The sequence below is a fragment of the Mandrillus leucophaeus genome, unplaced genomic scaffold (genome assembly GCF_000951045.1).
Source record: "Mandrillus leucophaeus isolate KB7577 unplaced genomic scaffold, Mleu.le_1.0 Scaffold348, whole genome shotgun sequence".
NCBI lineage: Eukaryota > Metazoa > Chordata > Mammalia > Primates > Cercopithecidae > Mandrillus > Mandrillus leucophaeus.
The window spans coordinates 2,592,798-2,602,372 of NW_012103676.1; the positions used below are offsets into that span (position 1 = coordinate 2,592,798).

The 9,575-nt window shown below is 43.1% G+C and overlaps 1 protein-coding gene across 1 annotated transcript in view; it reads left to right on the top strand.

Moving 5' to 3' along the window:
- CNEP1R1 (CTD nuclear envelope phosphatase 1 regulatory subunit 1) overlaps nt 1–9,575 on the top strand; it is a 46,432-nt gene that overhangs the window by 608 nt on the left and 36,249 nt on the right. The window lies entirely within an intron of this gene.

The following is a 9,575-nucleotide window of genomic DNA, read 5'->3' on the forward strand; positions in this document are numbered from 1 at the left end:
GGAGGTTGCCGTGAGCTGAGATCATGCCATTGCACTCCAACCTGGGCAATAAGAGCGAAACTCTGTCTCAAAGAACAAAAAAGAGAGAGAGAGAGAGAGAGAGAAAGACATTTGTGTGCCAGAAATTGTTCAAAACATTGGGGGTATGGCAGAGAAGACAACATTTCTGTGGTCTTCAGCTTACATTCTAGTGTGAGAAGACAACAATGAACCAACCCAGCTTATCACCCACAGCTGAGATTCATTTTACATCACTTCTCAGTACACACACAGACACAGACACACCTATATAAAACGGAAACTCAAGTTTTACAAAACCATGCTTACCTCATAGCCTGTTAGCTCCTCAAAAGACCACCAAAAAACCAGCCATCAAGCAAAGCTAACTTTGTTAGATGTTCTGCAGTCATGGAGACCACCACCTTGACAACCTTAGTAGTATCTCAGAAAGGGGAAGGCGAGGAAAGGAAATGTATATTATTGGGATCTGGGCTCAAATGGTTCAAGGCAGGTCTTTCAAGACAGAAATTGATTGGGATTGGGCACATTTCATGACATAATACTTGAGGATTGGTGAACGCCTCAAGGCAAGGGTCTTAAAACCAGTCTCAATCAGTGAAACTGCTGTTTGATAGGCAAGCTGTTTTCCCAGATGAGCAATCTATTATCCAGATGGGAGAGCTCATTCAGCAAACTGTCCACATAAATTGGCTTAGATGAATTCCCTAAAGCAAAAGAGTCGGTTCTTCCTGGCTTACAGCCTTATCTTATTACACACAGCATCATTTTTGCTGTATTCTATAGATCCAAGCAATAGCAAAGAGAACCCCGATTCAAGAGAAGGGGACTTAGACCCTGTGATGTAAGAATGTTAAATAATTTACAGCCATCTTAAATTCTCCATGCTGGGATTACTTGGCAAATAACAAGTTCCTTTTCTGAGCCAAAGAAAGAGGAGGAACCAAGGAGAGGCAGGCAGCATGGATTGGCTGGGCATGGCCAGTGGAACTTTCCTTCCAGCATGGAGAACTACATGTGACTTCTCCTGCCCTTGCCAGTCTCGCCTTTGGGTCTCAGAATTGGCTCTAGTCTTCCTGGACACTTTCTCTCTCCTTTCTTGGGAACCACATCATGAGGTGAATTAGGCTGTTCCTTGGGTCTATGATTATAGCAATTTTCAGAAAAGTTTTTAAGGAAGTCTTTTTCCCAAGTTCTTGTCTCTGAAAGGGTGTTCCACTTGTTCAGGGTATGGAATGGGGAATAATGAGGTGACCAGCCTACAAAGCTAGAAACATACATAGCAATCATTTTTTTCTTTGAACATTGGCTGTTGAATGAGCTATTTATAACCACCTATTAATATCATACCCAGAAATAAGCAACAAAATTCATAAATCTAGAAAAAAAGTTAACAAAAGCGATTATTGGCCAGGCACAGTGACTCACACCTGTAATCCCAGCACTTTGGGAGGCCAAGCCAGGAGGATCACTTGAGGCCAAGAGCTTGAGACCAACCTGGGCAACATATCAAAACCCTGTCTCTACAGAAAAATTTAAAAATTAGCCAAATGTGGTGATGTGCACCTGTAGTCCCAGTTACTTGAGAGGCTGAGACAGGAGAATCACTTAAGCCTAGGAGTTCAAGGCTGCAGTGAACTATGATTGCACCACTGCACTGCAGCCTGGGTGACGGTGAAACCCTATCTCTTAAAAAAAAGTTATCTCCATCTTTACTTTCAAGTAAATGAGCAAAGAATGGAGAACAGAGTGACTAGACTATATCAAAGAAGATTTAAAAGGCAAAAAAAGAAAAGCAAGGTGAGGTTTTGATTTGGAATTTGGAGTAGAAGCTGTCTATTTCACATGTCATCTACTTGATCTCAGTCTCATGTAGCTGTTTTTCTTCCTGTTACGTCTGTTTCTAGAGGACTCTGAGCATCTTCCGATGGCTGTCTAATTGGCAGAGGATGAAAGTCTGTGTTCTTCCAGCTGAGAGACATGAATCCAGGAATGGGTACCCTGGAGCTTCACCACTGTGCCAGTGCTCAAAGTACCTGGTGGGTCAAGGTGGCACAGAACAGTTTCTCCCTACTTCTCCCCTCAAAGCAAAACTATAAACCCTGGAAACAATACAAGAGGCAACCAAGAGAGAACTCTGAAAGACAGTAAGAAGAAGGCAAACTGGTCTGGGGCCCCAAGACTGGAGGAACAACAAAGCAGGAGGGCATATTATATTCCCCCCAAACCCAACCCAGACCTGGCATTTCCCAACCCACACTGTTGATACAGAAATCAGCCCAGATATGGTCATTTCTCCCCCAGACTGAACAGGACCTCTGACAACATCAGGGGAGTCCAACACCACCAGCTGGGGGACAGATTGGAAGTCCCACCAACACTAAGCAGCCAGGGTGAGCATTTGCTGGGCCCAAGAGTCCTCTCCCCTGCCAAGACATGCCAAAGCAGTCAGGAGGAACTGGCAAGAGGCACCCATCCACACAGAGCAAGCAGCCTGCTACAGGAGCCTCTTTGTCCCCGTGGAACTAAGACTCCATTTCCCCACATCTGGGCAAGAACTGTAAGAGGGACATGGCCAGGATGAGCAACCTGGCTCTGGGAGCCTCTTTGACCCTGTGGGCCTGAGACTCCCCTCTTCCACCCGCTCAGGCAGCGTGGGCAGAGACCAGCAGGAGCCCCAGAGGCACAGAAAACCAAGCAGGCCTCTAAGACACTGAAAATCAAACTGTCATTGGAACCACAGCCCACAAAAGTGGCTAGGACCTCCATACCAAACCTAAAAAGGATGTTTGCCTGCTAAAATAAGAGATTTAAAGAGCCCAGAGTATCCTAATGTGATATCTAATTTACAATCCAAAACCACCTGTCACTGGGCACAGTGGCTCATGCCTGTAATCCCAGCACTTTCCCAGGCCAAGGTGGGTGGATCGCTTGAGCCCAGGAGTTCGAGACCAACCTGGGCAGTATGGCAAAACCTCGTCTCTACAGAAAATACAAAAATTAGCCAGGTGTGGTGGTGCACACCTGTGGTCCCAGCTAGTTGGAAGGCTGAGGTGGGAGGATTTCTTGAGCCTTGGAGATAGAGGCTGCCATGAGCCGAGATTGCACTACTGTACTCAAGCCTGGGCAGTACAGTGGGACCCTGTCTCAAAAAACTAAATAAATAAATCACCTGTCGTACCAAGAACCAGGAAAAAATGACCGTTTGAATGAGAAGATGCAATCAACTGAGAAGATGAATCCCATGTTAGAATTATCTGACAAGGATTTCAAAGCAGCCAACATAAAAATTCTCCAACTATCAATTACAAGTCCTCCTAAAACATGAAAAATGAAAAATTTCAGCAAAGAACCAGAAGCTATAAAAAAGAAGCAAATGGATTTACTTCTGGGTATATACACAAAAGAAGTGAAAGCATCCCACTTGAGATCTGTTAAAGAACAATAAAAAATAAATAAATAAATAAATAAATAAATGTAAAACTGAAAGTGGTGTACAGTCCTACGGCATTAAATGCATTCACATGTTGTGCAACCATCACCATCATCCATCTCCCAAACTCTTTGCATCCTGCAAAACCCAAAATATTTACACATTAAACAGTACTCCCCTTCAGGCCCTGGCAACCACCCTTCTACTTTCTATCTCTATGAATTTCACTTACTCTAGATATCTCATATGATCCTCAAGCTTCATCTATGTTGTAGCGTGTGTCAGAATTTCCTTCCTTTTTGAAGATAAGTTTCCATTGTGTATTGTTTCAGACTGAATATTCATGTTCCCCCAAAGTTAATATGTTGAAGTCCTAATTCCTAGTGTGACTATATTTGAAGATGGGGCATATAAGGAAGTAATTAAGGTTAAATGAAGTCACAGGTGTGGGCCCTGATTGGACAAGACTAGCGTACTTATAAGAAGAGACATCAGAGAGCTTGTGGTCTCTCTCCCATGGATATACACCAAAGAAAGGCTATGTGAGGACACAGCAAGAAGGCTGCCTTTTGCAAGCCATGAAGAGAGCCCTCATCAGAAACCAAATTGCCTGGAATCTTCACTTGGGACTTCCTAACCTCCAGAACTGTGACAAAGTAAATTTCTGTTGTTTAAGGTATTTAAGGCATGTAAGGTATTTTATGGCAAGCTGAGCAGACTAACACGTGTGTATATACCACACTCTCTTTATCTATTATCTGTTGATGGACACCTGAGTTGCTTCCATTTTTTAGTTAGTGTGAATAATACTGGTGTGAACGTGAGTTTTCTCTTTGAGATCAGGCTCAGTGGTTCACACCTGTAATCCCAGTACTTTGGGAGGCCAAGGCAAGCAGATCACTTGAGCCAGGAGTTTGAGACCTGCCATGATTGTGCCACTGCACTCCAGCCTGCGTAACAGAGCAAGACTCTGTCTCAAAAACAATAAAAAATAAAAATAAAAATAAAAACAAGTATCTCTTTGAGACCCTGCTTTCGATTCTTTTGGGTATACACCTAGACGTGGAATTGCTAGATCACATGGTAATCAAATCTTAGTTTTGTGAGGAAGCACCACACTGCTTTCCACAGCAGCTGCCTCATTTTACCTTCCCACCCAGTGTACCCAAAGGTTCCAGTTTCTCCACATTCTTCTCTCACCTTGTCTTCCTGGACAAGATTTCCCTGGAACAAATAATTAAGCCAAGTGGTCTCAGCTCTCAGTCCTGATATTGAAGCAGTATCAATGGAAATAGTCTCAGCCATCACTCTTATTAAATGTGGTAGGCTCTCATGTTTTCTATGTCATTTTTTAATAAATTTCTATCTAAAATTTTTAAATACTTGTCCAGGCCCACTGGACAAGGCCCACTGGACACTCAAAACCCAGTAATGAGTGATAACCAGCAACTAGAAAACATCACTAAACTAGATCATTTCAAATGTGTAATTACTCTGAACATCAAAAAATGAAAGAAGATAATGTGATAGAGTGTATAGGTAAGGTTAATGGTGGGCCTCCGCAATATATGTCCACCCAGAACCTGCGAATGTGACCTTATTTGGAAAAGGGGCTTTGCAGGTATGATTAAGTTAAAGATCTCAAGATAAGATCATCCTAGATTCCCTGGTTGGGATGTCAATCTAATGGCAAGTATCCTTAGAAGAGAATAGAAAGGGGCCGGGCGCAGTGGCTCATACCTATAATCCCCGTACTTTGGGAGCCCGAAGCAGAAGGATCACTTGAGCCCAGGAGTTTGAGAACAGCATGGGCAACAGCAAGACCCTGTCTCTACAAAAAAATTAAAAATTAACCCAGCGTGACGACATGTGTCCATAGTCTCAACTATTCCAGAGGTTGAGGCAGGAGCATTGCTTAAGCCCAGGGGTTCAAGGCTGCTGTGAGCTGTGATCATGCCACTGCACTGTAGCCTAGGCAACAAAGAAAGATCTTTTCTCAAAAAAAAAAAAAGATAAGATAAGATAAAGGTAGAAGACTCAGGGAATGAGGTGATGTGAAGATGAAGGCGAAGGTTGTTGGAGTGATGCATCTATAAGCCAGTGAATGCCAAGAATTGCTGGTAGCCACCAAAAAGTAAAAGAGAGGCATGGAACACATTCTCCCTCAGGGCTTCCAGAAGGAAACAATTCTGTCAAGTCCTTGATTTGGTACTTCTGACCTTCAGAACTGTGAGTGACTAAATTGCTGTTGTTCTAAGCCACTCAAGTTCATGGTAATTTGTTGCGGCGGCTCTGGGGAATGGGTTCAGAGATGGATGGGCAGGTCGGGAAAGCCATTCTGACGAGGCGACTTCGAAGCTAGGTTTTGGATGAGCAGTTGTCAGCCTCATGAAGAACTGGGGGAAGAGATCCAGGCAGAGAGAACAGCAAATGCAGAGACCCAGGCAGGACAGGATTGATAGGCGTGAGAGCTGACAGAAGGCCAGTGTGCCTGGAGAACAGAGGTGAACCTGCAGTTGCAGGTGGAGGTGACCCTGGTTGTGAAGAGGGGGATGGTATGGAAGAGCATGAAGCAGGAGCATTGGGTGGGCGAGCAGGAGGTGTCAGCCATGGAACACAGACTTTCAGTTACGCCAGATCAATCAGTTCTGGGGATCTAATGTACGGCAAGATGACTGTAGCTGAAAATACTGTATTATATACGTGAAATTTCCTGAAAGTGGCCTGGCACAGTGGTTCACACATTCTAATCCCAGCAATTTCAGAGGCAGAGACAGGCAGATTGCCTAAGGTCAGGAGTTTGAGACCAGCCTTGTCAACATGACGAAACCCCATCTCTACTAAGAATACAAAATATATATATATAATATATACATTAAAAATATATATATATAAAATAAGTCAGGTGTGGTGGCTCGTGCCTGTAATCCCAGCTACTCAGGAGGCTGAGGCAAGAGAATTGCTTGAGCTTGGGAGGCAGAGGTTGCAGTGAGCCGAGACCGCACCACTGCACTCCAGCCTAGTCAACAGAGTGAGACACCATTTCAAAAAAAAAAAAAAGAAAAGAAATTTGCTGAAAGTAAATCTTAAGTGTTCTCACCAGAAAAAAAAAAAAAGTCACTATGTGATGATGGGTATGTTAATTAGCCTGATTGTTGTAATTATTCCACAATGTGTGTGTGTGCACGCGTGTGTGTATCAAAAAATCATGTCCTACACCTATGTATGCTTTTTTTTTTTTTAAAAAAAAAGACAGAGTCTCACTCTGTTGCCCAGGCTGGAGTGCAGAGATATAATCATAGCTCACTATAACCCTGAGTTTCTGGCCTCAAACAATCCTCCTTCCTCAGCCTCCCAAATAGCCAGGACTACATGTGCATACCACTACATCTGGCCAATTTTTACATTTTTTTCATAGAGACAGGGTCTCCCTACCTTGCCCAGGCTGGCCTTGAGTTCCTGGCCTCAAGTGATCCTCCCACCCACACCTTTCCAGGGGCCAGAATTACAGGCGTAAGCCACCTCACCCAGCCCTTACAAATCTTATTTGTCAATTACACCTCAGCAAAGCTGAAACAGTTTTTTCAGTAAATAAAATTATGCTTGATCCTTTCAAAAAATAAAAAATAAACAGGAGAGTTTGACCTAATTTAGGTGAGGGTGTAGGTAGATAAATTTGTGTAGGAGAGTAACTAAGCAAAGGATGTTGTGGGGAAGAAAGGAGTTCCAGGCTGCAAAGGAGTTTGTATAAAGGCCTTGAAGCAGAAACAAAGCAGAGATTTAGAGGCACATGTATTCAAAGTGGCCAGGTTCACACATGCCCGAACTCACGCTCATACACTGTTGGAGGGAGTTTGCACCTCTTAGTCTGTAGCCCCTTAGAAGCATAGTGTAGCAATATCTTTCCACAAATTTGACAATTGTTCATATCTCTTGAAACAACAATTGCATTGCTAGAAATCTAGTTCATGTAAAAGTTTATATATTTGCACAAAGATATGTGTTCACGAATGTAATGGTTAATTTTGTGTCGACTTAACTGGGCCAAGTTATCCCACTATTTGGACAAACGTTATTCTGCATGTTTCTGTGAAGGTGATTTGAGATGAGATTGGCATTTAAATCAGGGGACTCTGAGTAAAGCAGACTGCCCTCCACCATGTTCGCGGACTTCATGCAATCAGGCGAAGGCTTGAAACCAATGAAAGACTGACCTCCCCCCAGCTAGAGGAAATTTTCCTGCAGAAGGCCTTTGGACTTGAACTGCAACATCCATTGACTCTTCCCTGGGTCTCCAGCCTCACAACTACCCTGTAGGTTTTGGACTTGCCAGCCTCAATAATCATGTGCACCATTTACTTAAAATAAATATCTGTGTGTGTCTGTCTCTCAATACACACACACACACACACACACACACAGATTTTTATACATATGTGTATTAGTCAGGATTCTCCAGAGAAACAAAACCAAGAGGAGAGATAGATAGATAGATAGATAGATAGATAGATAGATAGATAGATAGATAGATAGATAGATAGATGGATTGGCTCACATAACAATTATGGAGGCTGAGAAGTCCCATAGCAGGCTGTCTATAAACTGAAGACCATGGGACACTGGGTAGCGTGGGATGCTGGGTACCATGGCCCAGCCCAAGTCTGAAAGCCTCACAACCAAGGAAACCAATGGTGTAATTCTCAGTCCAAGAGTAAAGGCCTGAAAGGAAGGCGGGGGCAGAGGGATAAAGGAGTTGGTGGGAATGCCCGTATAAATCCTAGAGTCCCAAGACCTGAGATTCTGGAGTTCTCATGTCTAAGGACAAAAGGAGGAGAGTGTTTCAGCTCCAGGAGAGAGAGAGGAAACACTTTTCTCTCCTCTTTTTGTTCTATTCCAGTCCTTAGCCAATTAGATGGTGCCCACCCTCACGGGTCACTCAGTCCACTGACTCGCACACTGGAATCTCCTCTGAAAACACCTTCACAGACACACTCAGGAGTGATGCTTTACCAGCTATCTAGGTCATCCTTAAGCCAATCGAGTTAACACCTAAAACTAACCATCACAATATGTATACAGTTGATCCTTGAACAACACAGGTTTGAACTGTGCTGGTCCATGTGTATAAGAATTTTCTTCTGTCCCTGCTACCTCTGAGACCTGAGACGGCAAGACCAACCCCTCCTCTTCCTTCTCCTCCTCAGCCTACTTAACATAAAGACAAGGATAAAGACCTTTATGATGATCCACTTCCACTTATGAATAGTAAACAGTTTCTCTTCCTTATGATTTTGTGAATAACATTCTCCTTTCTCTAGCTCACTTTATTGTAAGAATACCGTATATAATCCCAGCACTTTGGAAGGCCAAGGCAGGAGAATCACTTGAGCCCAGGAGTTCGAGACCAGCCTGGGCAACACGATGAGACCCCATCTCTGGAGAATAAAAACTTAGCCAGGCATTGGTGGTGTGTGCCTGTAATATCAGTTACTCAGGGGGCTGAGGTGGCAGAATCGCTTGAGCCTGGGAGGTCGAGGCTGCAGTGAGCCATGATCATGCTACTGCACTACAGCCTGAGTGACAGAGCAAGACCCTGTATCTAAAAAAAAAAAAAGAATTCAGTATATAAAACATATAACATACAAAATATGTCTTAATTGATATGTTATTAGTAAAGTTTCTGGTCAACAGTATGCTATTAGCAATTAAGTTTTCGGGGAGTCAAAAGTTATACACAGATTTTTGGCTGCTTGAGGGGTAGGTACCCCTAACCCCCACATTGTTCAAGGGTCAACTGTACATGTGCACACACACACACCCACACACACACACCCACAAACAGATCATATTGGTTCTGTTACTCTAGAGAACCCTGACTAATACAATGAACATCCATTTCAACCTTATTTTTCATCATAAACTATTTCAGCAAACTAATGTCTATCAACTGGGGGACCATTTAAGTATCCAACAGAACTGAAATGGAAAGATATCGATGCCATATTAAGTGAAGAAAGCTTTGCACACAACAACTAGCCAAGCATGAGTCTATTAATGGTTTTTAAAAAGAAAAATAGATCTATATGTATACAGATATATATTTGTATGTATACAAAAATATATA